Genomic DNA, 26,811 nt, shown 5'->3' on the forward strand with positions numbered 1-26,811 from the left:
CATAGGTATGTATGTACAGAAGAGAAGAGTTTGCCACACCAAAATATGTCTCTTTGGGATATTGATTATTTTAAGATAGTTGTTTTTAAGGCCCAGAAACCTCAGGAAGAAACTTTTGACCTTCCCTCTAATTGACTAAAGAATTTGAGATAGAAGGCCTGTTCAGGGAAGGAGTTATCATCATAGATAACTATAGTTTATTCTGAACTAAGTGTGATAGACAGGGAGGAACCCAGCAAGGCCCATTTGATCAATATCCTCAGTGTACCATTGTCTCTAGTTGGCCCAATAAACATTTGTTTACAGAACATTAAGTCTTTACATCTCCCTGAGAATTGCCTTAATTTCCTTTGAATTCCCAGACCCTTACCTCCTTCTCTTAGTCCAGAATGACATATGCCACGTCTGACAATTTGTGGACTTGTTGCAATAATGTTGCTAACCTTTTTTTATATCAGAGGGATTATTCATTATGAATCTGTACCAACTGGACAAACAGTTAACCAAGTTTACTATTTGGAAGTGCTGAAAAGGCTGTGTGAAAAAGTTAGACGACCTGAACTTTTTGCCAACAATTCATGGCTCTGGCATCATTGTCTGTGAGGGAGATTTTAGCCAGTAAATAAATAACTGTATTGTAACACCCTCCCCACTCACCTGATCTGACCCCCAATGACTTATTTCTTTACCCAAAGATAAAGGAAATATTGAAAGGAAGGCATTTTGATGACATTCAGGATATCAGGGTAACACGATGACAGCTCTGATGGCCATTCCAGAAAGAGTTCCAAAATGGCTTTGAAGGGTGGACTAGGCACTGGCATTGGTGCATAGCTTCCCAAGGGGAGTCCTTCGAAGGTGACCATAGTGATGATATTCAGCAATGAGGTGTGTAGCACTTTAACTAGGAGGAATTCGCGCACTTAATTATCACACCACATATACCTCATTTTCCCTTACAGTTTTTGGAATTTTTTCATGCTTATGTGAATTCCCCAGGTGAACATATTCCTCATGTTATTATAGTTATTTTACCAACTATAGAAACCAAGAGGGGAAGGATTGGAATTTTTCCCTCCCCCATGTATACGTATAAGAAAAAACATAGAGTTCCATACTGTGAGTTCATAGAGTTCAGTTTGAAAACTGCGGTGTCAGACATCCACTGAAGGTTTTAAAACGTATCCCCCACTGTAATTCATTATTTATCATTTATGCTCCACCCTCTTCCAAAAAGGGTATAAAAAAACTGATGACATTAAAGGAGATATCATAAAATAGTAAACCATAAAGTCTGAGAAAGAATAGAAAAGCTAATAATATCTATGTACAGTGCCAGGTGGGTACTAGAATAATCTTGGGGATCACTTCATAAGTTATGCAAATTATCTAACTGCTGTGCTGTATGCCCGAAACTAGTATAAAATAAATTTTGAAAATAATAGAAAAGCCTAGTAATAAAGACAGAATAAATAAATAATTATGCCAAAAAAACTAATCTGTTTCAAAAAATTTCAATTTGTGCTTTCTGAGAACCAAGGGGAAATGAAGAACATGATTATTTATAGAGCTGTCATTTGACAAAAAGAGATCGTGTCTCTCTTTTTGTTTTGTCTTAAGAAACTCAGATCTCAAACACACATATCACTGTTAAATGGTTTTACTTTTTCTTTCATCTGTTTTCTTAGCATGAACCTCCTAAGAAAAATCAATCATATGAATCTTAAGTAAAAGTTAATAGATAGCATAAGGCATGGGATCATTTTTCAGTTATTTTATTGCTTGTCTTTATTTTAATATTTAATGTAGATATTTGGTGTACAACTGTTTGCTACATAGATCCTAGAAGAAAGCAGTGCCATTATTTTAAAATCAAATTTTTGTATATAATCTTATAACAGCCATTTTGTATGGAGCCATGATAATAAGATGTGGTTTTGCAGATTTCTGATGCCATCCAATTATGATTAGAATATAGAAAGCAAAGAATAATTGTATTTCATAAAGTTGGATACAAAAGCATTTTGTATTCATACATAAAGTTTTTCAATGAACAAAAGACGTCTTTTTCTGTCTAGGCATATTGTAAAAACTTTTGTTTGATCTTTAAAAGTAGGAAGAAAAAGCTAAATACTTGCAACTTTCTTTACCTTAACATATTCTGATTAATTATTATAAAGGGAGGAAAACAATGTTTTATAATCCTCGTACAACTCAAAATGTTCACACAATTTTTTTCAAAAGTTCAAAAGCATTTATCATATTGAAACAAAGCAAAGGATTTTAAAGATATTATTTTAAATTATTAAACCAAAAGGATTTTATGCTTCTAGCGTCTGCATCCTCCAACAGCTGCCACAAGGAGAATAAACGTCTTCCATCCTCCTGAAACTTCATGTCAGTCCCTCACAGGTGCTTTTTGGAATCATTTCTTTACTGGGACAGAGATCAGAAGCTTTTCCTCTCACAGCTTGTACTTAATTTTCTCTCCTTCTGTGTATTACACCCCTCCTGGAATGCAGGGTTTCGTCTCCCTCAGCAGTCGCCAGCACTGCTCTCCTACCAGCCACCGGAGGCTTCCAACACTGGGTCTGGCCTGAATCCTCAGCCCTGCCCTGACTGTGTTGCTCCCCTGAGCCCCCAAACCAGCCTTCCTTGGCTTTCTTGACACTTAACCGTCTTAACTGCTCCTCTTCTATTCATGTTTTTCTTTCCTTACACTGCTGCCTGTCTCTAATGGAAGCTCACATTTCTGTTCTCGATACTTGCAATTTTAGCTTAGCAGTTTATCAAATCAGCCACTTTTTTTTCCTTTTCCCTGATTACTTCTAAATGTAGGACTCCATTCACAACCCACTGCCTTTGTCTCTGCCTGTTCTCAGCAGCTTACGCCACAAGTCCACATAAGGAGTACTCGAATGCAGTACATCCAACAGGGAAATTCTCTCTTCCTCCAAGACAAGCACTCCTTTAAAATCGCTTCATTTCAGTCAGAGCTATTAAAATCATCAGTTTCTTAAACTGGAAAGCCCAGATCATGATTTTCTTCATATCTTGTATAAAACTAATTATAATATTGTCATCTATTCTTTCCAAATGTATCAGAAGTAAGAAAATCGCACAAACTAATTTAAACCTAATCACCACAGTTGAGCACAGAATTTAATTCTTGAAAGTAATAAATACTAGTTTATTAACTTCCAACTGACCTCCACAGTTGCTTACCCAGCCTTTTGTTTTATTTCACGAGGGTTCTGTTAACATTCCAAATAGATGTTCCTCAGGACTTCTCTCCACAAGAGTTCATAATCTTTATTCTACCCTATTTTTCAGGGGATGATCTCAGATACTAGTACTATATGGAGAAGATTAAAACATAGGACCTTAAAAGAAACTATGACCCTGCTTCTCTCAGACGTCCTACCAAGATTTATTAGCCAAAGATTAGACTTGACATCAGACTGAATTCTGTTCAAATATATCAGTTATAGCAGCTTAAACTTTTTATGCCCAAGACGAGTGCATTTTCAGTGGTATTTCTTTTACCTGGAATATTATATGGCATTGTGTATCTGTTAGGAATGTTTGTGGCAATAAGTAATACAACTCAACTATAGAGTTTTAAACAAATACAGGAATGTTTTTGTTACATAACAAGAACCCTCAGATGAGCCGTTGTTGGTGCTGGTTGAGCAATTCAATGAAGTTATCCAACGCTTTGGGTGTTCTCCTCACAGCTCCGGTTATGGTGTCTGTATTCCAACAAAAAGAAGCAAAAAGAAAAGGGGTATGAAGTGGACAACAGACTTCCCAGGAACACACAACTACCTTTCTCTTCAGTGTCATCATTCAGAGCTCTTATATGAAGTTTCTCCAACCCATAATATCCTCGTGCTTCCTTCTGTGCACCTAAATTACACTGTTTTTAAACCTTACCTAAAATCTCATTTCCTCCATGAAATTTTCATCAACTGCTGCTGACTACATATATCCCTAATTCCTGTGGATTTCCATTTCGGTTATAGTAGTCCCATGCAGTATACCAGTAATATTTTCATGGACTAATATGGCCCATTTAATGTTTTGTTTCCTCAAAATTTAAATGTGCACTGAGGGCAGAAGCTATGTTGTAGTCCTTTGTTCTGTCCACACTGAATAGAGCACCGAACTAGGCACATAATGATACTCCATATAATTTGGGAATTTATACTCAGAGAAACTCAAATCTAAAATCAAAAACCACTCATTTTAACTCTCATTTTAACTGTGTAATCCTAGCAAGAGAATTTATCTCTGAAATTTTGTTTCTTCCTATACGTGTGAGAAAAAAACTCAGAGGGAACATATGAGAAATCAATATAATAAAATGTATCGAACATGATATGTGTCTCATATGCATTATTTCCCTTTATAACTGCATAATTATAGTTAATAATAGAAAGAATATGCATATGCTTTCTACTTAATAAGATCTGTAGTACTTACATTTTTAAAAGCCACGCTCAAAACTTTAGAAAGTAAACCCTTTAGAATTCACTCTGTGGAAAAAAAACAACACTTTGTTTTTCTTAAGTTAAAATGTATTTCAATTTCATTTAGCACTTAGTTCAAGGCTATTAAATACATATTCAGTGATTATATTCATTTTAGATAGAGATTAAGGTAATCATATCACAGCAATCTTTAAAGATAGTATATTTTCATATTTATAGTCTTATTTTGTTACAGTCAGAGCCCAAAGGATCTTATCTGGCAACTGTGTTCGTCAAGAAAACACACTGTTTTATTCACGGAGTATGCTTATTTGTGGGAGAGTGATAAGGTTATGATGTGAGGAGGTGCCTAAATGGCTTTTCCAAGAGCCTTCTTAGTGCTGTCTCTATTTTATAGCCCTACATGTTTTGTTTTGTTTTGTTTTGTTCATTAAGATTTATTGTTTTTGGAAAGTTGCTAGAAAATGATGAGGCTAATCCAAATGTACTTAAGTATTATTGGGGGAATAAAGTAGCAAAGGGGTTTAAAGGACTCTTTAAATAGAACTAAGAGTTACTACATTTTTAACTAAAATATCAACAGTTTCCATTCAAACTACATCCTTACAAAAGAAAGAAAAATGAAAATCAGTTTTAAAATGTTTTATTATAGTTATTAAAGTATTCATGAAGATAGATACAGTAATCCCTCATGTTTTCTTTATTCAGCAACAAAAACTCAACAGATAGAGAATATGATTTCATAGATAATGTTAGTTACTGATTGCTGCAAAAACAAAACAAAATGAAAAATAAAAACACCCTAGTAGCTTAAAACAATAAGCATTTATTATCATAGTCTCAGTGGGATAGAAATTTAGGAGCAGCTCAGCTGGGTGGTTCTAAGAGTCACTCATGACGTTGCAGTCAAGATGTTGGCTTGGAATGCAGTCATCTGACGGATAATCAGGGCCAGAAGACTCACTTCCAAAGTGATCCTCTCACATGGCTATTGGCAGGAGGCCTCAGTTCTTCAGAGGATATTGGCAGGAAGACTCATTTCCTCACCTCACAAGGCTGCTGAAATGTCCTTATGACATAGTCACTGTTTCCCCACAGAGCAAGAGATACAACAGGATAAAGAAGAAACCACAATGACTCTTATGACTTAATGTTGGAAATCACACAATGTCTCTTTTGCCATATTCTATTTGATAGAATTAAGTCACTACATATAGCCTATACTCAAGTAGAGAGAAATCAATCTCCACATCTTGAAAGGAGTATCAAAGAATTTTTTAACGTATTTTAAAATCACCACAGTATGTCCACCCACTTTCTACTCACCACTCCAATTATTTTGAAGAAATTTCAGACGGCACATCATCTCGTCTATAAATACTTCAAAAAAACTGAAACCACAATGTCATTGTCCCAATTGAACAAAATAATTTTAATGTTAGCAAATATCTAATCCGTGTTCAAATTTCTTTGATAATTTCATTTTTTTTACAGTTGGTTTGGTTTATTGAAATCAGAATCCAAATAAGCATCAGAATCCTATTGCATTTAACACCTTTTGAAGCGGTGTTAAATCCTCCTTTGATCATCTAATTTGAAATATACTTACAATCAGACAAAAACATAAGATGAGGTTCTTTACAAGTGCACTCTTGAATGATATGCATCCACTGCTTTGTTTCTATATTGCTTATTGTTCGTTTCATAAGGAACACTCAAGAAGTAAGGAGGCAGCTTTTCCTAGGTTACCTTTGAACCTGGAATTTGTGTTACTGCTTTGGTTATATTGCTAATAAGCCACAGGTGTACACTACAGGAGCGAGTGGAAATGGAGACAGGGATATGATGACAGTTAATTGTCCATAATCTATTTATCCCAAGGAACACTTATACATCTGTTACATATTTAGGTATTTGCTACTTGCAGTTTTTTCATGATTTTTGAGTAGAGAAGTATCCATACCTAAAGCACCATAAATAGGAAAAATGCTATCAAGAGGCTTTAAAGTAACAAGACAAAGAAAGTACAGCTTTTTGTGTCTCGGAAATGAATGAGTCCATTCATCTCAATAGGGATTTTGTTTTATATGTACTGTTTTAGGTTTAGGCACTAAACACTTGACTCCCATTTTAGAATGAATTACTTTGTTAAAAGCAGGTATTTAAATAGGATAAGTACTTTAACCACTAATTCTTCAATAAATTCTTTTTTCTCATTTTATTGAATGTTTTATAGTGTTACCCTCTGTTCTTTCTTTAATAAGTGTATATATGTATATATGTATGTGTTTTACATTTGCATGTATATATGTTATTAATATATAAATGTGCATATGTTATATATATACAGAGAATATAGAAGTAGCTCATAAAATTTGTCCTATACCTTATTTTTATTATATTTCTAAATTAGTTATGGTTTTAGATTATTTGTAACAGTAAATTTTTGAAAAATACCATTGCAGTTAATCTTGCATAAATGATATACTAAATATAAAGTGTTGAAAATAAAAAAATTAAGTCATAACTTATTATATTGTAGTTATGTATGAGAAATTTAGATTTAATCATTACACTGAAAACTAATATTTAAATTAATAATTTATTTAGAAAATATTTTGAAATAGCTTTCAAACATTCTTTGTAGGTGGTTGTTTCTCTAGCAATAAAATACCCACTTTTTCATTAAAATACTAAGTGGGTTTTTTGATACTGTATTTTCAGTATATGCACTTTACATTAATAAATACCAAATTTATAAATTGCTACATTATTTATTACTATATGAGTTTGAAAATTTTTCTATAGCTGATTTTTGTCTGTTATTTTTAAAATGGCAAGACTATAATTACTAATAAACGAACACTATTGTTTAACTTTACATCACAAGACACAACCATTTACACCAAGAAATGTACACAAACAAGACTCCTGTTTGCAGCTGTTGTTAAACTTTGAGAGCAGTTGACTTTGTTATCTAGATCCAATTTTTAATACTTACTGTTAAGTTTTCTTTCTTTTTTTAAATTTCCAAACCACCAGAGGATGATTTCCTTAAGAATGTTCTCTCAGGTATGTTCAGAATATTAATTAGGCCCATCTATTTCTGTCGGGTAATAACAATGTCCACAGGCTGAATGGAGGCTGTGACCTGTGAAAGAACTATTCATATGCTTTAGTCTGCCCTAGTGCATTCTTTAACAAGTGAACATAGACCTTTTTCACAGTCATCTTAAATGTTTCAGCTGTGTGTTTCATGTTTAGTTCTTGTATCTCCAACCATATAGCTTTTCTGCCTCTTTTGGGGAAGACTTTCTTTGCTTTACTCATTTAAATATTTCTGCCTTTATGACTATTTTACTGCCATACCTGTGGGGCTTCTTACTGTATTTGCCTGTAACTGAAGATTTTAAAGGAATTAAGTTTATTCAGACTAAATCTTCTGGGGGATGTGAAGGCATCTTAAACAATTAGCAATAATTAAAATGCACCTATTCAGCCTGGATAAAAGGTAAATAGATTTCATTTAAATATAGTAGTTAGTTGGTACAGTTTTCCCATTTGCATGTTTTTTTTAAAGCCTCCTGTTGGTGAATAACTTTGAAATAACAAGAGAAAGCATCGACTTTTGTCAGTTTGTATCATTCTTAGCTCATGAGTGCTATTAACAAATTGCAATAACTAAAAAAATTAATTATCTTTAATTTAGTTGGTGCAAGTAACACTAGATATAATAGCATGAGAATGATGCCTGAGTAAAACCTAAGTTTGTATTTTTAATTTTTAAAGTTAAATTAATGTGGAACTGGCTGAAAAATCTATGGTTATTCAATTTCTGATATTTGTGATAAAATTTATTCTGGTATTTATCTGCCTCAGTGAACTATTTTCTTTGTGTATTGTAAGGGTAATATGCTTCACTGTGTTCTCCAGGTCCTTCTTAAATTGTTTCAAATTAGGATTTGTCTTATGGGTAGTCAGACAGAATAGAATATATTTTTATTCAAAAGCATTTATAAGCACCTGCTAGTATATGTGTAAATGTGGTGATGCATAAAGGTATTCTTCTGTGGGTACATGTGTATATCAACACACACACACACACATGTGTGCACACACACTGGTTCATACAAAACCAGATACACTTAAATTCTTTTACTCAAGAAATGTGTAGTTTAGTAAAGAGTCACTTATACGATGTTTTGAGAGAGCACCAAAGAAGGCACCTAAAATCTAACTCTTTCACTTGATATTTTAGTGTTATGGCTTCATTTTTCAATAGTTGAAGTAAAAGCATGTTTTAAAAAATATGAGCAGTGAACATATTTAAAAATAATAATGTGACTGTCAATAAATGTGACATGGAATGAAAAAGACGGACAGAGAGACAGGAAGAGACATGAAGGAACATAGAAAATTCTGAAAATAATGTGGCAGCCCAAAGATACATTTGTTCAAAGACTGTCCAAACTTAGCCATTCTGTGGTAGTCAAAAATGTGTGTAATGATTCTTGGTGCCAAAACAGTACCATTAAGATCAAAGCAGGATGCTATTGAGATCAAGTTTACAGATTTGATTTCCTATAAGACATATAATTTCACTCATTTGCAAGTGCCTTCTCAGCCACTTTGCAAATGCATCATAAACAAGAATTTGGGAATAAAATAGAAGGAATAAATAACTACCTGTGAAGGAAAAAAACATAACTGAACGTAGATTCACTTCATAGTGATGACTTTATGTATAGAAAGAGTACACTGCTTGAAAGTATTCTCAGCTTTTGGGAAACAAAAGAACTTTTTGCATCATGATGAACAGAAAAAAAGATAAACTTTAGTCAAAAAAATCTGGGTTTAGAAAGCAGTTTTGCTAACACATTGTCTAAGGGAACTTTACCTCACCAAATATTAATATGAAACTTTTCAATAAGTATCATAATATATTCCTTAAGTAGTTGTGAGGATGAAGAATGATAATATACTTGTGATAATATAACTATGTCAGGGACATGAGCACTAAAATTTCCATGCAATTAATCTCATATAATATTGCTAGACAACAAAATCACCATCTTCTGAATACAGAAAATTACCACTCTTAGCAAGATGTAATGAAGGCATAACGAAGAACTTTAATAAAGTATTTTCTAACACAAAAGTCAAATATCAGTGTTTAGATGATATTTAGAAACAGAATTCTGGGGCACCCTCAACATGTAAAGTCCCTGAGCTTTACCATCATACCGTCAGGCTGCACTGCTTTTCTTGGCTGTCATGGATGCTCATGTGTGCTCTTCCATCCATTCCTTCTGTGAGCAATGGCTCATGCTGACTTCTCTCCTCTCACCCATTCACATCATATGCACCCACCAAGATACATCAAGGTTGCCAAGAGAATCTCCTAGTCAAGGACCACTTCATTTTTTCAAAACACTTGGCTCCCATTCCTAGTAGTTATTTCATTTCACAAAAGCCTTATCAATAGTTTAAAAATCGATATATTACTATCAAACAACTGCATTTAATAGTTAAGTTTTACATTCTTAACAGTCTAGGCATATTCAAAATTTACATTAGTAGAAAAAGCACTTCCATCTAATTGTACACTAACATTCTATAATTTGTACTTGCAGATTTTGAAAATAGATTTAATATGTATGACTATACAAAAGAGAGTCGCACTATACTGTCATTTAAAAAGGACAATTTTAATATATTATAGTACTCTTTTAGGATGAGAGACTTTAAAATATGAATGAAAGAAGGGCTAAAATTAAAATGTTATCAATCAGTAATATGACAAAATAAAGCAACTCAACTTAGGAGCTTTTTAGAAAATTACTTGTGTGTTATTTAATGGAGGGAACCAAAAAAAAAAAAGTTATCATGCTCATGATTTTGATTAAGTCGATATTTTCAAGCATCAGTTTATAAGTAAGATGCCAAATAAATAAGGTGACAAACAAATTATTGAAATTATTGGTTACCAAATTTACCTCAACATAGATGAGAAAAAAGTCATGTGAAATAAAAACAATACTTAGCTACTAGATGAGGTGACTTTTGAAGAATGTTTTACCACTACACACAGAGAAAGGATATCTCACATTCCTACAAGCTTGGCTAAAGAATACTAATTATTTTGGCTTTTGGAGATTTCTAGCATTACTAATAACTAGCATTATTAATTGGCTATATAATTCCTATGACTTTAGAGAGCTTGCTTTCAAAATTTATTTTTAATCTAGAAACTTCCCTAAAGGGACCTGTCCAAGTATGAAGAAAGTATGGCTTTATAGTGAGCTTATAATGACTTACATTAACTAATCAATGGTTAACATGATTGCACAACAGCAGTAGATCTCATGCTCTTGATGTCCATTATTAAGACTTAATAGCTGTGCTCTGAAATATGCATATTTTTATACTATTTTTGCATCAGTGTTTTTTTAAACTGATTAACATTTGTGTAAGATAGAGATAACCCCTACAGATCATAATCCTGAAGATGAGGTGACAAAATGAACACAGCAGCAAGATTGCTTTCAAGTTTATATCATTCTTTTAAGGTCAACAGAGAAAGCCTATTTTCATTATAACTTTTTCTTCTGAATTTCATGAAAACAGGCTATCCACAAATGTAAAGAGATAATGTGACATAGAAGAAAGCCTTAAGTCAAAGTGAAAAGCCTGATTTGCCATTTATTGATACTATGATCTTAGAAATATTATTTAAAGTCTTTGAGCCTATTTATTCCTCCAAAGACAGACAAGTATTATGCATATTTCTGACTCCAGAGAAATAAGTAGACACTTATTTAAATTCTGTGTAATATGAAAATTATAATATTTATCTTACAGACTTGTTATGACTGCAATAAAATAGGCACCTGTAACAGTGCTTGAAAAAAGAAAAAGAAGTAACTAAGTAAATGGTGATGAAAAAAATGTTGTGATACTTATCCTTGTTGATAGAGCTCTTAGGTAAAACAAGTGTTTTGAGCAGAGAGACCCAATGTGTTAAAATGTTTGGAGCATTTTCAACCCAAAGCATTCCACTGAAGAGTCTACCCATTAGGTACCACTTTTGAGATCCTCAGAGCTTCCCAAATTTCCTGCCAGTTATAGCTATTTCCTGTTGTATATGACCAAAGAGCCCTAAAATTTAATTTTAAAATATAATTTACTAAGATAAAATTTTTGCAAATTATTTTATCTGCACTTACCTAATAATTCATATACAAGAAAGAGCGACACAAGGCACAATCAAGTAAAAACAATTTAAAATTTCCTTGTGAAATAGAATAAATCTTAATTTCTTTGTGAAAAGAGACTACATAGAAATTTTGAATAGTGATTGTTTAGTATTTTGCTTTTCCTTTAAATTTTCATAAGAATGCAAAGAAATATGAATGTAGAATTTTCGCTTCTAAGCAATGTTGGAATAAGTAAACTGAGCCAACCTTCCCACTGAGAACTACTAGGAAGCCCAGATAAAGCATTGTTTAAAACCAACTTCAATATACCAGAGATCTAAAAAGGCAATGAGGACTCACAAAGCCACAGTTGAGGAAAATATGGATTCCCAGATTGACGGCACTGTATTGGGAGTTATCATTTTTGCTTTAGAGATGTCTGTTAAAAGGGTGAGAAGCTATTAAGGAAAACTAACAGCCTCCAAATCAGGAGGCTCAATACTGGATTCCAATGTCTACCAAAAGAGAAGTTTTGGTAAAAATACTCATAAGCACTCTCTGACACAGGACCGAGAAACGTTATTATCTAGGAATGAAGGGACAATGAGAACAGACTGTCCCTAGCAAGTGCTAAAGCCTAGCTTTAAAATATCAAAAACTCTGAGTGCAATTAAGTTATTTTGGATTACAAATGTCCTAGTCAGGAGCAAGTATAAATCTGGTCTAGAAGCCTCAATTGTTACTATAATGTTTCATTTAAATGACTCACCCTCAATTAAAATTAACTGCAAACAAATTAAAAGAAAACAAACAGATGCAAACTAAGAGAAACAAGAGTCAGTAGACCTACATTCACAGGGTGTCAAGATAAAAGGAGTAGAGAGATAAATACTATTGCATAGTATACACTGTATAGCTCTGTAAACTCTACAGCTCTATGTTGCACTGTATAGCTCTATGGTTTGGAAGATAAACAAGAAAATTTTCAGAAAACTTAAAACTTAAAAAAGAAAGGAATTCCAGAACTAAAAAGTATAGGAAATTATATTAAGAACTCTATGGAGGATTTATTAGTTTAAACATAACCAAAGAGAGAATTTATAAACCAGAAGATAAATCAAAAGAAAATATACAGAATGAAATCCTAATACATTGATTACCTTACTGTCATTACCAAATTGCTTCTGTGGTCAAAGAACAAAGAAATACAACATACACACGCACACAAAATAGAACAAGTATAATATGATTACTGGTTTAAATACAGGCACCTATAAAACAAAAATCCAAATATATGAACATGCCACAGTGTCTATTTTTAATAATGACTTGTGTTCATGACTCAATTAATGGATTCCCCCCAGAATTATATTATCAACATATGTGTGAGGATTACCTAGAATTTCTAACATACCTCAGTAGTTGATATCTTGAAAGAGATTTATGTTGACATTCTGTTCATCCGTTTTTCTTACTCTTACTCACCAGCACTACCACTAGATTACAATCTCTTTAGGGGAAAAGGTTTTCTGTTTTCTTTCTAGTTATAACTTCTACACTCTTCACTATCCCTAACTGATAATAGGTACTCAATTAAAGTTGAATAAATGAATGTTTGAATGAATCAGTTCATAAAATCAATCAGTCTGAAAAAATATATTCTCCAACAAATTACTCTCTTTCTTCTGGTTCTTGTCTAATTTCAAATTTGTTACTGAGACTACTCTACATCATGTTTGTCTTGACCTCTAAACAAAGAGGTCTTTAGTAAAATATTTGTTCACACATATGACATCATTTGGGTCGCTTTCCTTTGTGTAACCTGTCAAACAGAGCAGAAATTTTACATCTCAACTGATCTGTATTTTCAAACACATAATATAAGAAAAGTTAAGCGATATTCAATAGCACATATCCCGTCTTAACATAAACCTATAAAAGGAGGTATTATTAATTGAAAATAATAGAATAAATTAAAATCTGAAGATGCCATATGGAAATAGAAAATAATTAAAATTAAGGTATTAGTTATTTTAACACCAACTTAGAATATTAAATAGAATTATAGCAACTTCTTAAATTATACCTGAACTTACACATATCTATGCCTGTGAAAGCCTGATGATTTATTGCACCTCCTTGTAGGTTGGGCCTGAAGACCATGGTATGGAGGTATTTTGATTTATAATAATTGAACCTCTTTTAAGGTATCCCTTTAATATTCACCCTCCCCATTCCAAGACCCAACAAAATGTTTTGTAACAGATTCCAAGTTTAAGCATAACTATATATATATTTGATTTACTTCATTATTTTAAACTCAAAAGATTGTTTTACAAATTTCTGGGATTCTCTTAAATAAATGATGGTCCATGAATATGGTATACGTTAGCATACCCTGATGAACTTACAAGAATTTGTACTGGTTTCTATCGCTATATAACAACCCAATCCAATAACTTAGTTCTGTGAGTTGACTGAACTCATTTGTGCGGTTCTTGCTTGTGGTCTGACTATGATTACAATCAGATGTCACCTGGAAATGAAGTCATATGAAGGCTCAACTGAACTGTATGTCCAAGATGGCTACCTGTCTCATGTGTCTGGTACCTCAGGAGAGAAGGCTAGAATGCTGACATCCAAGTCTCTTCATGAGTTTTTTCATGTGGCCAGCTTATTCACAGCATGGCAGTCTCAGGATAATCTTCTTGCACAGAGGCTGGCTTCCCCAATAGTGCTCCTTCTAAGACAGCAAGGAGGAAGCTTCTATCTATTACGAGTCTTATGCTTTGGCCTTATAAGTCACACTGAGTCATTTTCACTGCATTCTATTGATTATATAGGGCCTGCCTAGATTCAACAGAGCAGGTGATTATACAAAGGTATTAATATCAGGAGGTATGGCTCACTGGGGCCATCTTTGAAGATGTCCTGCTGTCTTTCACAACATCTTAAGCCAAGAAAAACAGAGATCATTTACAAGAAATGGATTTTTGCCTTTATTTCAATATTTTCTTAGCACTTTTAAGTTTTGAACAATGGATTCAACAACATCCTCTTATCACATATTACAATGAGTAACTTTCACACTAGGCACTAGGTGTACTATGCAATACAAATACTCTTTATAGCCATTTTTAATTTATACTGTGTTCTGGTTTAGCACACTCATTTCTGGAAGGATTTATGGTATCTTAATTAAAATGCCGTATGAAATAGAATATTTCAAGATATACTTACTGAATACTTACTATATGCTAAGTGCTAGGGCTACACCAATTAAAACACTGTCATGTTTTCAGAAAGCTTAGAATAAGGGCAAGTAGAGCATGTAATTATCACATTTCAATTTCCCCTTGAACAAATCCTCATATAGTTTATCCAAAATTCTTTTCCTCAGACCCTCACACTTTGTCTGAAATCTCTTTTATACTGAAAAGAAAGTGTCTTTCACGTTCAAAAAAGAGTTTAGCAAATGAAACAGTACAAGTGACAAATGTTAACTGTTACTCATTCCTTCTTCCTTTCCCCTACATGATTTCAGGTGGGATTTATTAGGAGAAGATGTATTTCTTCTGCTGGGTTATGATGAACATTTTTTTATCTGTATCCTCCAAGGAAGCTCATGGTGAAATAGATAAAATGTCAGAAATAATTAAGAAAAATGCAGGGGTACCCAGCAACCTAAAATTACACCTTTTGGTGATGCCTACTTTTCATCTTCTTGGTCCCTTGACAGATATAAACACCAACTTTATCACATCCTTTAGATGATGGTGTGTTAAATCAATGTGGATGGACTCATGGCACAATGAAGATGAAAAGAAATTCTGTTAGAAAGCAAAGGTCATGGGATCTAAGAGGTCAATATCTACAATGCAATAGATACACAATCTAGAATCCTTCAAAATTGTCGTATTAAAAGCCTCCTAAATCTCTTTCATCATTTTCACTAGTTTCGATTGTACTTACATTTTATCACTTTTAAACCTACTTTATTTTTTAACCACAAAAATTGCTTTTTTAAACGTTTGCTTCAGTTTTTTCCCTTACCTTTTAGTGTTAGGTGTTTGAATCACTATGGAAGCAAAATCAACACACGCAGGGAAAGTGAATTGTCTGTATTAGAAAGTGGATACTTCACAATCATGGGACTGTCCTTTGTAAAGACTGAGCATTTATTTTCCTACTTCAGTGGAAATACTTTTACCAAATATACAAACTAATTTTTATGCAATGCAGCTAAGAATCAGTTTTTTTTCTGATAGGCCATATAAGTAAATATGGATCATTTATTGATTATTTGAAGCACATGCTACTAAACTATTTGAACACGTAGACAAAATATCTAAAACTACATCCACTTATGTGTCTAAAACTTTTAATTACTCAGTAGTGGTAGTTATAACACAACAGATAAAAGCTTTTAAATATACCATTGTCAAGCAAGGTGAGAAAGTTGCCCACTGTAAGCATAAATTTAGCTCTTCTCTTCCAAGCCACACATTGCGGACAGGGCAAGGTCATCTTTAGACTAACCTTGTCCTTGGATGCGTAAATATATTTAATTCTGGGGAATGATATTAGATATCTCATTTTCCTGCAGATATAAACCACAGGTCTCTAATTAGCCTTAGCTTTCCTTTGCTGATAAACTTGGATAGGGAAGAAGTTATTGGCTTTTAGGCTCCAAAGATGCCACCAATGATAATTATCTCAATAACTAAGAATTCTAATTGATGGAATCTAAAATAACAATATATCAATACATCTGACACTTAGAAGTTACAACACTAGTTTACAACTATATTTTGTATAATATCTTAGGTATGTCACAAAAATTGTCATAAGTGAGATATTAAAAACTATATTATGTAAAGAGATACATATCTTGTATACATGGCTAAGAATATATTTATAATTAGAAAACGCACTTTGAGTTAATCAAAACCACATTATAGATTTAACATATCCACCTTCAAATTTTTACTTCAAGTTTTCGTTTGACAACCATGAGATGTAAAAATACTTGGAACATTTTAAATTAAATGCATATTTAAAGGACATTTTAGACATTTAAAATATATATGTACTCTAAATAATTTAATTTTAAAATATTTTGAAAGTTGATTTTTCATATACATATGTACATTTTGTAAATGTTAAACTTTCTATTGTATATACATAAAATTCAATATATTGCTCTTTGATATTTTTTGCTTTCTTGACAATTAACAATTGATATATTCAAGGTGTATAATTTAATGATTTGGCATATATATATATATATATATATATATATATATATATATATATTCACCAAATTCAAGCTAGTTAACAGATTCATCCTTTCAGATAATTACCACATTTTATGAGTGCTGAGACTACTTAAGGTCAACTCCCTTAGCAAATTTTAAGTATAAAAGAAGGTATTGTTAATTATAGTCACATTGCTATACCTTAGAGCTCCAGACCTTATTCATCTTATGTAACAGACTTTACACCCCTTGACCAACACTTCCCCATTTCCCACTCAGCCCAGACCCTGGGATCCACCATTTTTCTCTCTTTTTTTTTTATATGAGTTCAAGTATCTTAGAGTCTATATATAAGTGACATCATGCAGTATTTGCCTTTCTACAACTTTCTTATTTCACCCATTCATCCATGTTGTCACAAATGGCTAGAGTTCCTTCTTTTTAAAGGCTGAATTATATATAAGTATACATTTATACATATTTTTTTTCCATATATCACATTCATGTATACGTAGCTCACATTTTTTATCTATTCATCTGCTGTTGGACATTTAGGTTGTTTTCATGTCTTGGCTACTGTGAATAGTGCTGAAATAAATATAGCAGTATAGATATATCTTTGAGATACTGATTTCGTTTTCTTTGGATATATACCCAGAAGTAGGATTGCTGGATCATATAGTAGTTATGTGTTTTAAATTTCTTGTGGAAACTCACAGTTTCCCATAATGTCAATACCAATTTACATTCCCAACAACAATGTACAAGGGTTCCCTTTTCTGCACATTCTTGCCAACACTTGTTTTCTCTTGTCTTCTTGATAAAATCCATTCCAGCAAGTGTGAGGTGATATTTCATACTGGTTTTTATGGTTAGTGTTGTTGAGCATATTTTCATATACCAGTTGGCCATTTGGATATCTTTTTCTTTTTAAAGTCCATTTGGTTTCTCTGCCTATTTTTTGATAATTTTTTTGTTGCTATTGTTATGTTCTTGATATAATTTGGATATAAACCCCCTATCTGATGTATGGTTTTCAAATTTTTCTCCCATTCTATAGGCCTTTTCATTTTGTTAATGGTTCTTTTTGCTGTTCCTTTAGCTTTTATGTTTAATGTAGCTCCATTGGTTGGTTTTTTATTTTGTTGTCTATGTTTTTGGTATCATATCCAAAGAGTCATTTCCAAGGCGAATATAAAGGAGCTTTTTAACCTAAGTTTTCTTCTAGTAATTTTATGATTTTAGGACTTATATTTAATTCTCTAATCCATTTTGAGTTAATTTTTCTTATATGTTGTGAGATATGTGTCAAATTTCATGCTTCTGCATGTGGATTTTCCCAGCACCATTTATTAAAGAGACTAGCCTTTACCCCTTTGTGTACTCTTGGCACCCTTGTCAAAGATCAGATGACCAAAGATGTGTGGATTTATCTCTGGGATCTCTATTCTGTTTCACTGGTCTATATCTCTGTTTTTATGCCAGTACCATACTGTTTTGAATACTGTAGCTTTGTAATAAATTTTAAAAATCAGAACATGTGGTGCCTCCAGTTATATTGTTCTCGCTAAAGATTGCTTTAGCTCTTCAGGATCTTTTATGTTTTCACATGAATTTTATGATTCTTTTTGCTATTTCTGTAAAGAATGACACTGAGGTTTTGATAGGAATTCTATTGAATCTACAGATCACTTAGGGTAGTATGGACATTTTAACAATATCAATTCTTCCAATTCATGAACATAGAATGTTTTTCCATTTATTTGTGTCATCTTTAATTTTTTTCATCAATGTTTTATAATTTTCAGCATGCATATCTTTCATCTCTTTGGTTAATGTTACTTGTAAGAATTTTATTCTTGTTCTTGTTAATGTGAATAGGACTGCTTTCTTAATTTTCATTTCAGATAGTTTGTTTTTTCTGTATAGAACTGTAACTTTTGTATGTTGAATTGTATTTTTTAGTATTTTATTAAAGATTGTTGCATCTATATTAATCAGGGATATCAGTCTGAAGTTTTAATTTTTTTGTAGTACCTTCATTTGGTTTGGATATTAGGGTGATGCTGAACTCATTAATCAAGTTTAGAAGTGTTCCCTCTTCTAGTTTTTGGAACAGTTTAGGAAGCATTGATATTATTTCTTTAAATGTTTGGTAGAATTAATCCATGAAGTCATCAGATCCTGTATTTTTCTTTGTTGGGAGATTTGTGATTACTGATTTAATCTCTTCATTTGTTATTTGTCTATTCAGACTTCCTATTGCTTCCTGATTCTGTTTTGGTTGGTTGTATATTTCTAAAATATATCCATTTCTTCTAGTTTACCCAATTTGTTGGTGTATAATTATTCATAATAATCCCATCTGATCCTTTTTATCCCATTGTAATGTCTCTTGTTTCACTTATAATTTTGTTTATCTGAATATTCTTTTTCTTAGTCTAGCTAAAGGGTAGTTAATTTTATCTTTTTAAAAAATCCTCTTAGTTTTGATGGGTTTTTTCTGTGTGGGTTTTTGTTGTTATTGTTGTTCTCTGATTTATTTTTGCTCTAATCTTTATTACATCCTTTCTTCTTTGGTTTAACTTTGGGTTTAATTTTCTTTTTCTAGTTACTTGAGATCTAAATTTCAGTTATTTATTTGTTATTTTTTTAATGTAGTCATTTATTACTATAAACTTCCCTGTTAGAATTGCTTTTGCAGCATCCCATAGGTTTTTCTGTGTTATGGTGTTATTTTTATTTACCTCAATACACTTTTGATTTCCCTTTTGATTTTCTATTTGATCAAGTGGTTGTTCAAAATTGTGTGTTTATTACTCATGTATGTGTGAATTTTCCTGCTTTCTTGCTGTTAATGATTTCTTATTCCATTCCATTGTAGCCGGAAAAGAAACTTGGAATTGTTTTGCTCTTAAATTGATTTTGTGACCTAACATGTGATCTACCCTGTAGAATGCTCTGTGTGTGTGCTTGAGAAGAATGTATATTCTTCTGCTGTTGGGTGGAAAGTTCTGTATATGTCAGTTAGTTTCATTTGATCAGTGGTATTGTTTAAGTCAATTGTTTCTTTATTGATTTTCTATCTGAATGCTTTATCCATTACTGTAAGTGGAGTATTGAAGTCCCCTGCTATTATTTTACTGCTGTCAATTTCCACTTTTGGATCTGTCTATATTTGCTATATATTTAGGTGCTCTGATTTTGGGTGTATATATATTTATAATTGTTATATCTTCCTGTTGAATTGACTCTTTTATCTTATATAATGACCTCTAGAGAAAACTTAAAGCACATTTTGTTGGATATATGTATAAACACTCCTGCTTGCTTTTGATTACCATTTGCATAAAATATCTTTTTCCATCCCTTCACTTTCAACCTATTTGTGTCTTTAATTCCAAAGTGAGTCCCTTATAGACAGCATATTATTGAATCTTATTTTTTTATCCATTTAGCCACTCTACCCTTTGATTGGTGAATTTAATCTATTTATATCTAAGGCAATTATTGATAATTGAGGACTTACTATTACCATTTTGTTCATTGTTTTCTGTTTGTCTTATGATTGTTTTGTCCCTGTCTTCCTCTCCTGCTCTCGTCCTTTATTATTTGATATTCTTTGTAGTGATTTATTTCAGTTTCCTTCTCTATTTATTTTTTTCTGTGTATCTGTTACAGGTTTTTGTCTTGTGGTTATCTAAGCACTTGTGTAAAATATCTTGTAGTTATAACCTATTTCAAGTTAATAACAACTTAATTTCAATTGCTTATAAAACACTACCCTTGAACTCCTCCACACACATTCTTCATGTTCTTGTAGTCAGAGCTTATTTTTGAATTGTGGATCCACTAACAACTTTTTTATTTATTAACATTTTTGTTTGGGCTAAAAGTAATTTACACAGTACCTTTACAGTGTGTTACATTCATTTGTATATGATTATATATTTACCTTAACCTGTGAGAGTTATATTTTCATATGTTTTGTGTTGTTATTTCTATTTAAAGATACAGTAGTGTGTTTTCATTTCAATGGAAAGAATTCCCTTAAGCATTTCTTATAGGGAACTTCCAGTGGTAACAAACTCCCTCAGTTTTTATTCATCTGATGAAGGCCTTTATCTCTTTATTTTTAGAAGATAATTTTTGGCAGGTATAGTAGTCTTGGTTGGCAGTTTTGTCTTTTAGTAGTTTGACTATATCATCCCACTTATTCCTGGTATGCACATTTTCTACTGAGAAATCTGCTGATAGCCTGATGGCATTTTCCTTTATATTGTAATGTGGTTTTCTCTTGCTGTTTTCAAAATTATCTCTTTGCCTTTGACTTTTAACAGCTTAATTATAATGTGTGTTAGTGTAGATCTTTTTACTTTCAGCGTATTTGGGATTCTTTGCACTTCACTAGTCTGGATACAGATTTTCCTCCCCAGATTTCAGAAGTTTTCAGTCATTCTTTCTTCAAATAATCCTCCTGTTCCCTTTCTCTTTCTGTATCTTCTGGAAATCCCATAATATGTACAGTAGCTCACTTGTTTTTGTTTTTGTTGTTGTTGTTATTGTTGTTGAGTTTTTTCACCCCCATAAATCCTACAGTCTTTCTTCACTCTTTTTTATTCTTTTTATTTTTTTCTCTTCTGACTAGATAATTTTAAATGACTTGCCTTTGAGATCACAAATTCTTTTTTTTCTGCTTGATTAATTCTGTTATTGAAGCTCTATTGTGTTTTTCATTTTATTCATTTTACTCTAGCGCCACATTTTCTGTGTGATTTTCTTTATTTTTTTTCTTTCTCTTTCTCTCTCTCTCTCTCTCTCTCTCTCTCTCTCTCTCTCTCTCTTTCTTTCATGATCAATCTCTTTGTTGAATTCCTTGTTTTGTTCATATATTGCTTTCCTGGTTTTGTTGAGTTGTCTCTCGGGGCTGTCTTCCTGAACTTCCTTAAAACAATTATTTTTAATTCTTTGTCAGGCAATTTTGTAAATGCACATTTTTTTTTTTTTTTAGTTTTAATTATTGGAAAATTATTCTTTGGTGGTGTCATGTTTCCTTGAGTTTTTATATTTCGCATAATGTTTCATTGATGTCTATACATTTGAAGGAGCAGTTAATTCTTCCAAAATTTAGGAACCAACTTTGGTGGGGAAAGACTTTTATTTATGGATGAATATGAGGACACTGATTGGGTGTGCTGTGGTGACTCTGGCTCTATGGGGGCTCAGCAGTGGTTCTGAGTTTGGAGAGGGCACAGTGGCATAGTCTATATGGAGCTCCATCAGCTAAGGACAGAATCAGGAAGACTGGAGGGAACTTCAGTCAAAGATGTGGGTGTATGGGGCAGCGGTAAAGTTGCCATGGTCCTCCTGTTCTTTTTTCACTGCAGGAGAAATTACAGCTCACGGGAACTCTCTTAGTATTGGGTCTGACATACAGTTGTCACATGTGCTGACACATAGTGACAGCAGCACTGGGATCCAGGGTACCTGTGTACTTGGAACAGTGGTGGTATTGGTGGCTGTGGTGCAGTCATATGTGAGGCAGCCATAAAGTCAGTCTGGAGCATGCAAGTGGAGGGAGTGATTTTTGCAGGAGGAAGAAGTGTTCGTTCCAGCCCTGGGGCATGGTGACAGAGCACAGAAGCAGCTCCTTCTAGGGGAGATGTTTACAGCAGTGCTTGCTCTCTCCCTGAAGGGTTGGGACGACAAAGTGACATGGACTCTCAGCAGCTCCTTCCTTGTTGTTGTTATTGTTGTTGAGTTTTTTGTTGTTGTTATTGTTGTTGAGTCGGTGAAGATTGCATGTTCCTCAATAGTGAATGGTGTGGGTTTCCATGATGGAGATGAGGGCTGCTGGGGTCTTCCTACTCTCCTTTGTCCTCATGGGAGAAGGTTGCATTCTGGTGATCCCTCTTGGTGCTAAGCTGTGCCAGACTGAGGGAAGAGTGACACAGGCAAAATACTTCCTATGCTTGTGTATAAGACCATCCTGGGTTTCTGTGCTCCATAGTGTTTCTGCAGCTCTCTTTTTATATTCTAGAGCTCTCTCAGAACTATGTTTTTGGTATATAGTTGTTCATTGTTTTTGTTGGGGGACAAGAATTGGGACCTTCTAGTCTGCCATCTTGCTGATGTCACTCCCTAACATACTGTGATTTAATATTGAATTGATGGTAGATGACAATATTCTGCCAGATTACATTTTTTAAGGGCATAGTTAAGTATACATAACATACAGTTAAGTATACATACGTTAGAAATGTCTAAACCTATAGAGAAGATTAATGAGTTTATTTGAGCCAAACTGATGACAATTGCCAGGAAGCAAAATCTCAATGAATTAAGAAAATGCTCCAGAGAATGCCCGTTTTACAGCTTATTTTGTATATTAGAATGAAAGGGAGAGATGTAAGGAGGATGAAATCCATTGGTAGTAGATTAAGGGTGTGGGAGAAAGCAAAATGGGGAAAACTCTGGGAGAGGATAAAAAGTAAAATGGAGAGACACATACTTCTTTTACATTGATGGGCACAGAATAGTTAACAAACAACATTTTACAGCACAGAACGGTGGTATTTGGTGGAAAAGATAACAATGAGGGGTTCTGTAGTCTGGTGTCCTGATGGGGCGAGTTGTACCCTTAGGGTACAACCTGTTGTACCCATTTCTCCAACTCTGGAGAAATGGGTACAACAGGTTGGAGAAATGTCTGGAGAAAGTAATGTCTGGAGAAAGACATTACTCTGACATTCCAAGGACATCTTATCTTAGATGCAAAAAGACAATAGACAGGCTCACTTAAGGTAAAGTTTGACCTTTGTCAAGGAAACTACAGGACAAGGATGTGACTACCGGCCATGACCCACTTTTAGTTAGAAATTTTTATGTTCAGACCACCTTATGTGGTTAATTTCGGTCTCTGAGTTTGTAGGGCTTGCCATGTAGGCCTCCCCTGAGCTTGTCAGGTTTAGTATGTGGCCCCTTTTTCATCCACATGAGGTAAATTGGGGAGTCCTGATATCCTAAAAGGTAGGTTACAAATGAGCCACCATCTGAGAATACAGTAAAAGTAAATGGCTATCTTCACAACTGAAACAAAATTAATGCTCTCCAACTCTGACTTTTATAGCCAGGTAAAGTTTAATTTCAGCAGTTCCCAGATATACTTTGATAATAAAATTCAGATCTCTTATTACCAGTGGAAATGTATTAGCTGATTTTTTTCCCCCTTATTTATGAGTTGTGTTTCTTGAATTGTAATTTCACCTGGGATATTTGAACCATACAACAAGACCTTCAGTTATCCCAGCTGAACAAGTTTCAATACACTTAAATAAAAATTTCACCTGTAAATCAAAGTGTTTTCAAGAGAAAATTAATTTTTTTAATCTTTTGTGTTTTATTCTAACACACTTATTAATTGTAATATTTAAATGTTTTTGTCAAGTTGAAGAAATAATATAAATTCTTCATAAAAATTTCTAAAATGTAGAAAAATTAAAGAAGAAAACAAAAATTACCTAAATATCCATCACTCTTATTTTGTTACATTTTATTTTATTCTTTTTCTCATATATTTTGGAATGATGCCATATTTTTCCTCTTTTGCCACTTATTCTTTCTCTCCAGAATCTGTTACTTAATAGTTTATCCTATCACTACTATAGTTTGTAATATCAGTATAATACTGCATCAGTTTTATTACTATTGTACTCATAATGTATTGAAACTATTGTACTATGTTCCATTTGTACAATTATACTATTTTTATTTAAACTATAGTAAAAGCATTGTATGTGTCTTTTTCTGCATCTTTAATTGTTTCTTGAGAATACATTTTTACAAGTGGAATATTGGATCTACCAGTGAGCAACTTTGCAGTTTTCCTTACACATTGCAAATTAATCTCTGAATTCTAAAACAATTCTAGAGTCTGGAGGGTTTTCACCAATTTATGTTCCTTCCATCAGAGTAAGAAAGCTCCAAGATCATCATACTTTATCCAACATTGAGATTTGCCAATGCAATAGTCTCAGTGGGAGCATTTTGAAATTCACTTCTTTATTAGTGATGTTGAACATATTTTTTGTATTTTATTAAATACTTATATTGGTTTTTAAGTGAATTATAGGTACTCAGCTCTTATTCACTTCTTTATTGATGTGTTTTAGTTTTCATTTTCCTTTTTAATTTTTAACATCAATTTTTTTTTTAATTTGGTGGAAATCAAATTAATTTTTCCTGTTGCTAGTGTCTTTCTTCATTTTATTTTTAGACAACTTTCTATAACCAAAGTTAAGAAAATTATACTTTCTATATTTTCCTCTGAGTGCATCATCATTTTGTTCCATTTAACTTATTTATGGGATTTGTTTGAAAGCCTGGTTAGAGGAAAAGGCCTCAGTTGGGCCAATACATTTACAGTATTTCATTTAACTACCCCACCAATTCTATGAGAGAGATATCACCATTCTTAACAAAAATTGAGAGATGGTCAAACATCTAGTAAGTGGTGTGCTTAACTGTTATAATCCATATTAGCATGGGTAGTAGCTTTATTGATATCAATATCTTTATTGATATAAATTAGCTTTCCACAAGAATTTCCTAGAGTGTTGCCTAATCATACTTAATGCTTATGTAGTCCCAGTCTGTGCAGCATGCCATCAAGATGTTTTCTTTGCCTCTGATAAACATCACGAGATGGCTGCTCTAGTATGTACACTTTTCACTAGAGACTGGTATTGTTATTTCTCCTCTGGTATGAAACATTGATATATTCTTATCTACTTCTTTACAGCATAGAACAGGTCTTTTTTTTCTTGATTTCATATAGGCTTAGTAGAGCAAAGATCAGAAGATAACTTTTCATGAAACTTTGCTGAAGGTGTAGAAAGGAAGCTCAAAATAATGAACAATAGTGAACAAGTCAATGTTCTCACTGGAATGGCGCATGACTTCAAGAAGCCAGAGGCATCTCCCCCCTACTATTGGAAGAGAAAGCTCAACTCTACCACATGAAGAGGCAGCTCATTCCCAACACTACCAGTAGGACCACAGGCATCTTTGTGTTTCAGTCGGGGTCAAAATAACTCCATACCCTAAAGGGAAGAAAAAACATTTCCCTTTTACGCACTCACTCAATTACTTGCTCACTCATTCAATTACTCACTCACTCACATCTTGAATCTCAATTTCCTCCCTCAGCATTGATCTCTTTATAGTATCATTTAAATTTGGAAAATATATATTTCTTTCTGGGGAAGTTCCATTCCTACACACACACACACACACACACACACACACACACACACTCACTCCCCGGGTCTGGTCTACGCTGACTCCATGGCACCAATAAAAGTACCAAATATTGTAGTCTAATGTCCCCAAAACAAGGTTACTAAGACTTAGGTAATACATCACAACATTGATCATCTAGATGAAGCCATGCCAAGTTTGCTCAGATTTATTTTCATTCTCCTCTAATCAGCTATATAAGAGTTTATGATCTATTCTCGCTATCTATCTGTGTAGAAAAAAATAGCCCAAAAATCAATGACTTAAAAAGAAACATTTATTTTGCTAACAAGTGGGTCTACAGTTCATGTAAAATTTGGTGGAACCAGCTTATCTCTCCTCTGCTTGACATCAGCAGAGATGGCTTAATTGTTGGAAACTGCAATCATCTGAAGACTCGTTCGTGTTTGGCAGCTGTCGCTGTCTGTCAGTTGGGATCTAGCTGAGGCTATTAGACAGAACACCTGCATATGATGTTTCAATGTGGCCTAGTATACTCACAATATTGTGTTTGGGTTCAAAAGGTGAGTGTCTCAAGAGTCAGAGAGTCAGGTGGCAGCCATATTA

General features: G+C 33.2%; 1 long non-coding RNA gene across 2 annotated transcripts in view; it reads right to left on the reverse strand.

Moving 5' to 3' along the window:
• Nucleotides 1–1,759: 1,759 nt before the first annotated feature.
• The window catches only part of LOC109456547 (uncharacterized), a 74,893-nt gene continuing 49,841 nt past the window's right edge, over nt 1,760–26,811 (reverse strand). For both annotated transcript variants that reach the window (XR_012496844.2, XR_012496843.2), the window contains 2 exons: nt 4,486–4,538; nt 1,760–3,752 (listed from right to left, as the gene is read on the reverse strand). This is a non-coding gene — a long non-coding RNA (uncharacterized LOC109456547). The remainder of the gene's footprint in view (nt 3,753–4,485; nt 4,539–26,811) is intronic.

The sequence above is a fragment of the Rhinolophus sinicus genome, chromosome 17 (genome assembly GCF_057876585.1).
Source record: "Rhinolophus sinicus isolate RSI-liver-muscle chromosome 17, RSI-T2T, whole genome shotgun sequence".
Lineage (NCBI taxonomy): Eukaryota > Metazoa > Chordata > Mammalia > Chiroptera > Rhinolophidae > Rhinolophus > Rhinolophus sinicus.